Here is an 11,878-nt window from a genome sequence, read left to right as displayed (position 1 = left end):
AAAAGAGAAGATAATATAACAATGACCTGTGGTTACTTGATGTCCTAAAGAAGGAAATTCAATTTAAAATCATTGTATGGAAATCAATTTAAATCATTGTACTCTCTCCCCCCCCCCCCCCCCCCCACCGCTTCTTATATAAGTGAAATGACGGTAATGGCTGCATATAATGAATTTAATTTATTTACATGTCAAGCTGATTTTTTTTTTTTTTTAAAAACCCAGAGAGTTCATTATTTGAACATTTTCAGCCTCTTCTGTGAAACTGCTGAATCAATTTTAACCAATTTGATTTATAGCATTTATAGGTGAAGTGGAACAAAAATTGTTAATTTTATGCCCCCCCCCCCCCCTATACCTGAGGGGTGGGCTAGAACCATAAAAATTAATGTAATCTTTAAAAATCGTCTTTACTCCTGATGTCAAGCAGTCAAACTGCTGTCATGATTGTCATAAGCATTGAACCCTCTAGCCTATTAAAATTGTGAAATTCATGGCCCCATGGTCAGGGGTTCTGGTGTTAGGTGCACAGGCACTCGACGTTTTAAATATATATAATTAAAAATTGTCTTCTATGAATAGTTTGTTTACAGGAAGACAATTTTTTTTTATTATTTATATTTATAAAATGTTGAGTGCCTGTGGTTAGGTGTTCTGGTGTTAAGGTGGGGTTCTATAGATCATATAGTGAAATGCATAAATTGCGTTCTGCCACAAAATGAACTCTGCCACTATGTACTGACATGTGGGAGTGGGTGGTATCATTTTGCGAGCTCAGGCCACAGAGTACCTCTAGTTTATTTAGGGACCAAAAGTCTCACTAAGTGTCAGTCCAATATCAATCATATATTTATAAGTCCCATTTAGTCAGAGTTGTGAGTCCTTCCAGGGCATGTGCATTTCAGTGTAAGACCGATGAAACAACATATATATTTGAGACACTGCTGCTAGCTATATCATAAATGATAACCAGTGGAATTATCAGAACCCTGTGGAAATAAAATTAGACACAACTGTTTTACATATGTTTATATCAAGTTTATTAATGCGTTATATTTCCAATTCTTAGCTCAGCTCAAGCAAGTTTTTCTGATCACCTGTTGTTCGTCGTCAGTCTGTCTGTAAACTCTTCTTCTCCAGAACCACTGGGCTAATTTCAACCAAACTTGGCAAAAATCATCTTTGGGTAAAGAGGATTCAAGTTTCTTCAAATGAAGGCCGTGCCCCCTTCAAAGGGGAGATAATCACAAAATGCAAAAATAGGGTGGGGTCATTTAAAAATCTTCTCATCAAGAACCACTGGCCAGAAAAGTTCAAGTTTGTGAAAAGCATAGCCCCTGGGGGTAGGGTGGGGCCACAATAGGGAATCAAAGTTTTACATGTGAGTATATAGGGATTATCTTTTAAAATCAACTTTTCAAAAACTACTGGGCCATAAAAGTTCAAAAGTACATGAAAGTTTCCTGACATTGAGTAGATCCAAGGTCTCTTGTACTATTTAAGCTAGGGCTTTCATATTTTGTATATATATACATTATTTATGTGAATACCTTTCATGTGATGCAATGGTGTGTTATCTTGTGACCTTGACCTGGAAGTTTGCCCTACCTTGAAAAAAAATCTGACCTATTCAATATGTCCTGAACTATTTAAGGTATATCTTTCATATCTTGTATTTCTTATTGCAAGACCTTCCATTTCATATCATGACCTTTGACCTTTTACTTGGAATTTGACCTACTTTTAAGAAAACATAACCCATAAAATGTATCTGGAACTATTCTAGTTAGGGCTTTCATATTTTGTATATAAATCCTTTATGGCAAGACCTTGTGACACAATAATGTGTTTGATATTTTGACCTTCTATGGGAAAATGGGATTTATAAAAATCTTTTTTTAGAATTCACAACATCTGAACTATGGCAGGGCCGAGGTGACTCAGGTGACTGATATTGCCCATGGGCCTCTTGCTTATTATGTTTCTGATATACTTCTTTCATGACAGGCAACATGGGTAAACACAGCATGGAGAGCAAAAGGAAATTCAGACAAAGGAAAAGGAAAGAAAACAGACAAAAGAAGAAACAGCTTAAAAAAGCAAGTATGAAAAACCACATCTGCCTCTGTAATGCTTCATCTTGCCCAGACAATACAACAATTTCATCATCATCACCATCATCATCATCAACATCACCACCATCATCATCAACATCATCATCATTATCATCATCATCATCATCATCAGTCAAGCCAAAAGAAAGTCAAAATCTTATAACATTCACCTCGGATCCATTGTATGTTCGTTTCATGGAGTACAATATGTTGAAAAAACGTGTTGCAGTCATTGAACAAAGAGAAGGCTGTTGAAGGAAACAAATGTTATAGTGGAATGCATGAACTTTAATGTATTTAATTTTTTGTGGATAAAATTAGAACCAGTAAAAATTGCTTTTATTAAACTTTAGAGTCTCTTATGGACAAACAAACAAAATTACTAGTGCTAAGTGATAAATTTTAAATCAATTAAATACTGGTAGATTACAATGAATTAAAAGCATTTGAATTGACATGAACCCATTGTTTCAAATTTAGTGACAGAGACTAAAACTCACTCTCGTATCTAAGTGAAGATATGAAATAATTTTTTTAAGGCATACAAGGAAGTGAATTTTAAAAAAAAGGGAATCCTCATACCGATGTGCCATGGAGAGGTGTTTTCATTTGAAATGATCCTATAGTCAGGCAGATATGGAGAGGTGACCCTAATTTTTTTTCCCCTGATAAATGATAAAATTTGTATTGTAGTGTAGGAGAGGAGAAAATATATGGCTGGACCGGGAATCAAACCCGGGGCCCCTGCATTACCAGTCAGGTGCTTTAACCACTGAGCTATCAAAGCACGGTCCATATAGCCCTAACTATTACATTATTTTAACTTGTACTTGTTACCTTAGGCTTGTATCAATCAAGTATCCTAGTATAGTATTTCTATTGATAGTAAAATGAGTTCATGATCAGAATTGGAGATCCTCAAGTCTATTTGCCATGGAGAGGTGTTTTCATTTGAAATGATCCTATAGTCAGGCAGATATGGGGAGGTGACCCTAATTTTTTTCCCCTGATAAATGATAAAATTTGTATTGTAGTATAGGAGAGGAGAAAATAAATGGCTGGACCGGGAATCGAACCCGGGACCCCTGCATTACCAGTCAGGTGCTCTAACCACTGAGCTATCAAAGCACAGTCCATATAGCCCTAACTATTATATTACATGTATTTTAATTTGTACAACCTTTGGCTTGGATCAATTAAGTATCTTAGTGTAGTATTTCTATTGATAGTAAAATGAGTTCATGATCAGAATTGGAGATCCTCATGCCTATTTGCCATGGAGAGGTGTTTTCATTTGAAATGATCCTATAGCCAGGCAGATATGGAGAGGTGACCTGGCATAACCTTTTTTATTTTCATTTTCAAAATAATCTAATTAAAAATTGCAATATGAACTTGTACTGAAATATCATTATAGTAGTAGGAGCATCCTTGTGCCTACTTGCTGTTAAAAGGTGTTTTTCATATCAGTTCATCCTTAATAGCCAGGCAAGGAGAATTGAACCTTTTATCCAAGGAAAAATTGAGATCAACACAAAAGAGATTATTAGTTCATATTGTTTTGTTATTTTTTTTCTTTTTCAAAAGTATTTCATCTTCATACATTTTAATAAACTGCTTCTATATAAGGAGGATATGATGGGGGTTATTTAAATCTTTTTGACATTAAAATGAGGCAAGTACCATGCACGCATGCAACTACGGTATATTACTACTTAAATTAGATAATTGATATATTATTATAAGTTTGCATAATCATATTCAACACTGTGTACTTCAAACTTTAAATTTTTTTTCTTGTGTTTACAGATCACATAGAGTAGTCACTTGCACTAATGGAGACATACATATTTCATTAATTGTGCAGTACAGATGATACTTACATGTGTAGCAATGCATCCAGGAGCCATCTTTCCATATTTTATCACCATTAGAGTTTACTTGTTATTGGACTGTGTTATGTAGTTTTGTTATTGTTATGCGGATTTTTATTCTGTGAAAAATTAAGCGGTTTTTTTAAAATTGTAATACAATATGCCATTTGCAGCAAAGCGTCCACGTAAGATTTGCACAAAATGTAAATTAGAGTTTTCAGACAGACATTTTCGGAGACATGTGGAAACATGTAGTAAAGACCTTCCACTGTCAAATGCATATAGTGATAGTGATGATAGCAAAACAGATGATGATGTTCATGAGGAAACTGCACTTTTTTCAGATGATGAAGAGATTATATATAAAAACTATGATATCAAGAAGAAAACTGTTGCACACAAAACTTTTTGTAATATTAGTGAAGAAGATGCTGAAACATTTTTTGATGATGACTTTGAAAACAGTGCAGACATTTTAGTGAGCAGTGATTTTGACTCTGATATTGAAGATACTTACATTTCTATCGATACAGATCTTGAAGAGCATAAAAATGTATCTGAATCAGAATCAATGAATGTGTTGACACGAGTTATATGTACTATTTTGGTACTGTGGCAGTCAGTATATAATGTGTCTGATTTAGCTGTTGAAGCTTTGTTGAAGCTATTGTCAACTGTATTTTGTTTTTTTATGTATTTTTTCTGCAGTTCTTCAACCATTAGTAAATGTTTTCCCTCAAAATCTGTACTCAATGTCGAAAGTTTTAGCTAGCAGCAAGGTGCAATTTTCTCAGTATGTTGTGTGTAGAAAGTGTTTCACACTGTATGAATTTAATGATTGTTTTGTAAGAGTTGAAGGGAGACAACAATCCAGACTTTGTAATCATATATGCTATCCAAATCATAGACTTCCACATATGCGTAAACAATGTAAAGAGTTTTTAGCTCTTCTGAGCCAAAGGCTCAAAGAGCTAATGCTATGGCCATTTGTGCGGTGTGCGGTGTGCGGTGTGCGTAAACTTTTTAGAAAAAGGGCTATAACTCAAGAACCCCTTGGCCAATTTCTTTCAAATTTGGTACAGGGTATCATTGGCCCAAGGGCTTTCATACATACTAAATAAAGGGATGTGACCCTTTAACAAGGGGAGATAATCAGGAAAATACAAACAAAAGTAGTGGTTGCTAAAAAATCTTCTTCTCAAGAACCACAGGGCAGATTATCACCAAACTTACACATAAGGATGAGGATATGTTGTAGATTAAAAATTGTTCAAGGCATTACCCTGGGGCAAAGGGCGTGGTCTCAAGGTCACTTCAAAGTTGACCTAAATTTAAATTTTTTTTAAATTCCTTAAATCTTAGATATTTTAGCCATTATAAGGACTAGGATCATCAAATTTTGACAGTTGATGCATTTTAGGACCTTGTGTCAAGTTGTCTCAAAAGTAGGTCACGGTGACCTACTTTTTGAATTTTGCAGGTATTTATTTTAAAATTAATTTTGATGCATATCTTGGACACTTTGAAGCCTATGATCATCAAAACTTGTCAGTTGGTGGATCATGGGACCTTGAAATGCGTCAACTGAAAAATAGGTCACCGTGACCTACTTTCTGAATTTTATGGCTTATCATTTATAGATATATTTTAAGTTGTTATTTCAAATACCGAGAGGTTTAGAATCATCAAATCATGTAAGTTGATGCATCTTGAGGCCTTGAAACATATTTATAAAAAAGTAGGTCACAGTGACCTACTTTTTGAATTTTGCAGATATTCAAATTTCACATTTTCAATTTTAGATGCATATTTTGGGCACTGTAAAACCTAGGATCATCAAACTTTGTCAGTTGATGCGTCTTCGTCTTCGGTTTGTGTCGACCAAAAAGTAGGTCACCGAGACCTACTTTTGGTATTTGACAGCTAAATTACTATATTTCAGACACTATTTGACCTACAATCATCAAACTTTGACAGTTGATGCATCTTGAGTCAACGGAGTGTGTCGACCAAAAAGTAGGTCACCTTGACCTACTTTTGGAATTTGACGGCTATATTTATATATTCAGATACTATTTGACCTACAGTCATCAAACTTTGTCAGTTGATGGGTCTTGCATGTTCGAAGGGTTTCGACCAAAAAGTAGGTCAACTTGACCTACTTTTGGAATTGGACACCTATATTTATATATTTCAGATACTATTTGACCTACAGTCATCAAACTTTGTCTTGCATGTTCAAAGGGTGTTGACCAAAAAGTAGGTCACCTTGACCTACTTTTGGAATTGGACGGCTATATTTATATAATTCAGATACTATTTGACCTACAGTCATCAAACGTTGTCAGTTGTTGGGTCTTGCATGTTTGAAGGGTGTTGACGAAAAAGTAGGTCACCTTGACCTACTTTTGGAATTTGACGGCTATATTTATATATTTCAGATACTATTTGACCTACAGTCATCAAACTTTGTCAGTTGATGGGTCTTGCATGTTCGGAGTTCGATGACCAAAAAGTAGGTCACCATGACCTACGATTGGAATTTGACAGCTATATTTCAAGATTCAGATACTAATTGGCTTAAAATCATCAAACTTTGTCAGTTGATATTTCTTGGGTTGTCAAAATGTGTAAACCAAAAAGTAGGTCACATTGACCTACTTTTTTGAATTCTTAGGATTTAACTAAAGAGTTAGAATACTAAGAGGCTAAGAATAGAAATGGTGGGGTTGTACAATTTATCAGAAGAGCGATTCTAGGCCCTTGGGCCTCTTGTTACTGAAAGACATAGGAGAAGCAGGTGTTCCAAACTTTTTACCATTTAAGACATATTGTTACAAATCACTAAAGTCGTCATTGGAAACCTTTGTAAATCGTGAAGATTTTGAGGATAAATGTGAAAGCTGGAGATCTAGAAACACCCAAGAAAATGTGCTTCATGATATTTATGATGGAAATATCTGGAAAGATTTTAATGGTGGAAAATATGATTTTTTAAAAGAGAAAGGCAACTATGGTTTGATGTTGAATGTAGATTGGTTTCAGCCTTTCAAGCACACCAATTACTCTGTAGGAGCTATTTATATTTCATTTTTGAATTTACCAAGAGAAGAGAGATTTAAAAGGGAAAACATAATTTTGATTGGTATAATACCTGATATGAAGAAAGAGCCACCAACAAATACATTTCTTCAACCATTAGTTGATGAATTAAATGAGGCTTGGCATAATGGATTTTTCCTGAAATCTAGGAAATCTGGAAAACAATTTAAAAAGTTTCGATTGGCTCTCCTCTGTGTAGGGTGTGATGTGCCAGCGAGCAGGAAGTTATGTGGATTTTATGGCCATATGGCTAATTTAGGTTGTAACAAGTGCGAAAAACAATTTCCAGGTGTTTTAGGGGAAAAAACATTTGGTGGCTTTGAAAGAAGCAATTGGCCCATTAGAACAAATGACCACCACAGGGAAGTTTGTGGAAAAATTTCAAAATGTTCTTTAAAATCTGAGAAAGAAAAACTAGAAAAGAAGCATGGAGTTAGAGTGTCATGTCTTCTAGATTTAGACTATTTTGATCCAATAAGAATGACACCTATAGACTCTATGCATAATCTTTTCCTTGGAACTGCAAAACGTATGATTTGTGTATGGAAAACTAAAATGATCTTGAAGGAAAGTGATTTTTTAGTTATTCAGGAAAAGATTTCAAATTTGTTTTGTCCATCTGATATTGGCAAATTACCTAAAAAGTGTTCATCTTCTTATGGGTCATTTAATGCTGATCAATGGAAAAATTGGACTCTACTTTTTTCAGTTTATACTTTGAAAAATGTCATACCTGATGAACATTTGGAATGCTGGAGAAAGTTTGTATTAGCATGCAGAAGGTTGTGCTCTAGATACATTTCATTAGGAAATGCAAAGGTGGCAGATGCTTTGTTGATCAATTTTTGTAAAAAATTTGAAGAACTGTATGGTGAAGAATTTGTAACACCAAATATGCATTTGCATTGTCATCTGTTAGACTGTTTGTTTGATTTTGGCCCAATATACTCATTTTGGTTGTTCAGTTTTGAGCGAGAAAATGGAATTCTTGGTTCTTATCCAACAAACAAAAAAAGTATTGAAACTCAAATTATGAAGAAGTACTTGAAAGAAAATTGGGTTAGGGAAAAACGAACAGATTTTTATTTTGATGAAAAATTATTGTGTTTATTTGATGAAGTGTCCAATTGTCGTACTGAAGGTGTGCGTGGAACATTGCATCAACAGCTACGATTATCTCACAATATTAGTATTGTACAAAAAGCTACATTTCAAACCACTTTACTGTCAGTGGACTGGAGCAATAATGATGGTATCTTTGTTAAAAGATTTAAGGGTGAAACATTAACTGATGTAGAGATGGATAGACTTCAAAATATGTATTCTTTTTTGTATGGTGATAAGCAACTGACATTGTGTTCCTCTGTAAAAGCAGGAAAAGAGTTGTTCCTAAATGGATCAATTTTAGGTTCAAATCATAGTCGAAGTGTACGTTCCTTCTTTATTTTAGCTTTCTGGTGTGGAGATAATGGTGAACTTGTACATACTTATAATGATCTCACACCACATCCAGGTCAGATTGTCAGATTTTGGAGTACAAAGTTATGATCGATGGCCATAGTGAATTGAAAAGTCATTTTTTGGCAAAAGTTATGTGGTTTAAACGCCTCCCAGATTCATTAAGATTTTCATTTGGAAAACCTGTGGAAGTATGGTATAGGAGGCAGTATGAGCAAGAAAGCTCATCAATGTATATACCTGTTCAGAGAATCAAAAGTAAATTTGTGTATGCTACTGAATGTATAATGGGAAAAGATGTTATTGTAGTTTGCCCAAGAGAGAGATATATGGTGTGAGCCAAATTTTTAGGTCCACTTCTTGGTGGGGTTTTTTCCAGCTCACCTGAGCTGAAAGCTCAAGTGAGCTTTTCTGATCACCTGTTGTCTGTCTGTCTGTAAACTTTTCACATTTTCGATTTCTTCTCCAGGACCAGTGGCCCAATTTCAATCAAACTTGGTACAAATCCTTGGGTGAAAGGGGGATTCAAGTTTGTTCAAAGGGGAAATGATCACAGAAATGAAAAATAGGGTGGGGTCATTTAAAAATCTTCTTTTAAAGAACCACTGGGCCAGAAAAGTTCAAATGTACATGGCAGCTTCCTGACATAGTGTAGATTCAAGTTTGTTAAAATCATGGCCCCGGGGGTAGGGTGGGACAACAATAGGGAATCAAAGTTTTAACATGCGAAATTATAGGAAAAGCTCTTTGAAAATCTTCTTCTCAAGAACTACTGGCAAGGGCCAGAAATGTTCAAATTTACATGACAGTTTTCTGACATAATGCAGATTTAAGTTTGCTAAAATCATGGCCACCATAGGGTGGGGTCATAATAGAAAATCAAAGTTTAACATGGAAATATAATAAGAAAAAATCTTATTTTCAAGAACCACTGGACCAGAAAAGTTCAAAAGATTTACTTGGCAGCTTTCAAACATTGTGCAGATTCAAGTTTGTTAAAATCATGCAAATATATAGGTAAATTTTGAGCCAAAGTGATTCAGGTGAGCAATGTGGCCCATGGGCCTCTTGTTTCATTCATTATCAATATGTTTAAAAAATGAATTATACTTTTTATGTAATATGCATATTTATTACACAATTTAGTAAACCCAAAATTATGTGTAGACTTTGTTTAACCAGTTTTGGCTGATTTCACATTGCTTGAAATTGATTGTATTTTGATGTAGGAATGAAATCATTGTTCAAATTGTCATGGAGGTATGGAGTGATATGTATATCTGCATGCTTAAAAATGCGAATGATTTGGAAAATAAATGATTAAAAAACATATTTATTATCTTTTTCCTGTCAATATATTTTTGATAGTGTGGAGATTAGTAAATAATAGAAAAAGACAGAAGCTTGAACTGTTGGGAGCAATCTTTCCAGTCGGAAAGAATTGAGTAAAGAGGATTTGAATATTATTTGTTATCTTAATTTCCTTTTTAAAAAAAGATTGATCAACAACTTTTAGTGAACTGAAAGTCAATGAAAGGTCATATTTTTCAACCTTTCAAGAAAAAAAGGTTGTAATGACCTTTTCTTCGATAGAAGTTGAGAAAAGGTAATCTTTTTTCACCTTTCATTGAATTAAATGTGAAAGTTCACCTTTTGGTTGCTGAAAGGTAATCAAAGATAAAGGTCCATCTTTCATTAACATTTTGTCAAAAACAAAATGTGATAAAAGGTGTTTTTTCGTGCAGTGTTTTCAAATACATAGTCAGGAAGACTTTCAAGGTTTAGTCCATGAGTTTTACAATGCTTGGATATATACATTCATCACATCGGCGACTCCTGGACCTGAAAAGAGAGCAGATATATTAAGGTTCTAGTGTTAGACTGTGTGCAAAAATACATATTAGGACAAGCTAGTTCAGTCACAACAAATTCGAAATACAAAGGATATGGGTATTTAGAAAGAATTTTCTCTCATATCTACGTATGTAAGATACAGATATTCTATGAAAGAAAGGTATGTAAGATATTTCTATCTTTCATATCACGTGACGTTTATCTTACATATCCCGTGACGTCATAATCAATACACAACTAGCTTGCAACTTACCTCGCCTCGATTGACAAACACTAGCGTCTGCAAAGCTCTTGTACAAAAAAATGACAGATTGTAATGCCCCTGATAATGTCCAGGTGTATGTGACCAGACACAAAATTACACATTCCTTGAACAATTACTGCACAGTCAACAACAGTCACAAATTCCTCATATACCTATGTCATCCGGTGCATTATGCCAGATCACAGAAACCCAGCCCATACGGTATATTACTTCTAGGCCTACCTTCACATTCACTCTGTCAACGTCTACTGTCCGTGTCTCAGGTGAAATAAGTGCCTTCAATGTCCACGAGACTCGAGTCCCTGCATGCGTGGAAAACGAAAGTCTAGCCATGCCCATATTCACCAAGAAAAATTACTTGGAATCTCTCTTCACACACTCGTCATTAAATAACTGCTCAATTAATATCAATAGCAATGCTCCTCTAAGAAAAAAAACGTGCAGTTGTGGATTCATATTCTGATTAGGTCTGTCTCATATTCTGATTAGGTCTGTCAAAATGTTTCGCGCTGATGGACTGTCGAGTCACGTCACGCATCACCCTGATTATTGATTTCTTCAAAGAGGAATAACTCTAATACAATTCACTTATACACTCGTCGGCCGATTTTTTGTCGGCAACGTAGTTGCCAAAATGAAGGTCGTAGAATTCAATTCTAGTGTTATTTTTAATGTGCAGCGAAAAATTGATTAATTGAAAAATTCTCAAAATGGCGTCGCTAGGCACAAGGAAAACGGTAAACTCTAGAAATATGAGAGAAAAATACTCTCTTATGAGTTGCCATGAAATATTAAGGTAATTCCACCCTCGGGGTTGCAAAAAAGTGGTAAAACCCGAGGCAAAGCCTCGGGTTTCACAGCTTTTTTTGCAACCCTCGGGTGGAATCACCTTATATTTCATGGCTACTCATAAGAGAGTCTTATAATGTTATGCTATGAATAAGTGAAGATAATAGTGAATTTTTGCAAAAATCCATGATTCCAAATTATCGAAGAAACGTATTTTATTGTGTGCATTTGTTGAATATTGATCATATTCTTTAGCTTAGATATCATTCTTTGATCACCAATTTTCATTCATCTTGTAATAAATCAGAATCGCACATGTAAATGATGAACAATGTACAATTCTTATAGGAGAGCAAATAATACAATAGTAACTGTCCACGAACTCCCCAATCTATTCACGGCGTTTCTTTTTTGGCACAACC

At 34.7% G+C, this 11,878-nt stretch overlaps 1 non-coding gene across 1 annotated transcript; it reads right to left on the bottom strand.

Moving 5' to 3' along the window:
• Positions 1 to 3,169: 3,169 nt before the first annotated feature.
• On the bottom strand, positions 3,170 to 3,242 carry Trnaa-ggc (transfer RNA alanine (anticodon GGC)). Its single transcript has one exon. It is a non-coding gene; the product is annotated as a tRNA-Thr (tRNA).
• Positions 3,243 to 11,878: the final 8,636 nt, after the last annotated feature.

Source organism: Ostrea edulis, chromosome 3 (assembly GCF_947568905.1).
Source record: "Ostrea edulis chromosome 3, xbOstEdul1.1, whole genome shotgun sequence".
Taxonomy (NCBI): Eukaryota; Metazoa; Mollusca; class Bivalvia; order Ostreida; family Ostreidae; genus Ostrea; species Ostrea edulis.
Note: the sequence above shows the minus strand (reverse complement) of the source record. Positions and strands in the feature narration are given on the sequence as shown.